The sequence below is a fragment of the Excalfactoria chinensis genome, chromosome Z (genome assembly GCF_039878825.1).
Source record: "Excalfactoria chinensis isolate bCotChi1 chromosome Z, bCotChi1.hap2, whole genome shotgun sequence".
NCBI classification, from domain to species: Eukaryota; Metazoa; Chordata; class Aves; order Galliformes; family Phasianidae; genus Excalfactoria; species Excalfactoria chinensis.
In genome coordinates, this window is record NC_092857.1 from 19,358,964 (window position 1) to 19,359,503 (window position 540).

Consider the following 540-nt stretch of genomic DNA (forward strand, 5'->3'; position numbering starts at 1 on the left):
CCACCCCTCCCACCCCTATATAGCGCGAAGTGAGGCAGCCGAGGCTCGGAGGACGGCAGCTGGCGGAGCCGCCCCGCTCCCGCCCATCCTCGCCGCCTCTGCCCAGCGCGCAGCCCGGGGGGGCCCTTCGCCGCCGCAGCCTCAGCTCGCTGCGCTGCTGCCCTCGCTCCGCCGCTCTCCCGCACCGCTCCTTCCTTTTCTGCCTCTCCTCTCTCCCCTTGTTTTCTCCCTCCCTCTATCCTCCCCCTCCTCTTCCGTCCTCCCCCTCCATCCCGCCCTTCAGCGGGGGGGGTCTCCCTGGGTATCGTCGGTCCTCGGCGCTGCCGGCAGTCCGGGCGGGAGGGGTGTCCGTGGCTACCAGCGCCCCCTCCCAGTGGAGGGAATGGCAAAGACGCTCACCACGCCTCTAAATATACCTCCAAGTCCCGTCCCGTAAGCCCCGACTCGGGCTGTGGGGTCTCGAGGCTTCCCCTCGGGACCGACACCAGTTGCCGGCACAGAGTGTGCGAGGCGTGGGTCTTCCTGCGGCCAGGTACTGCC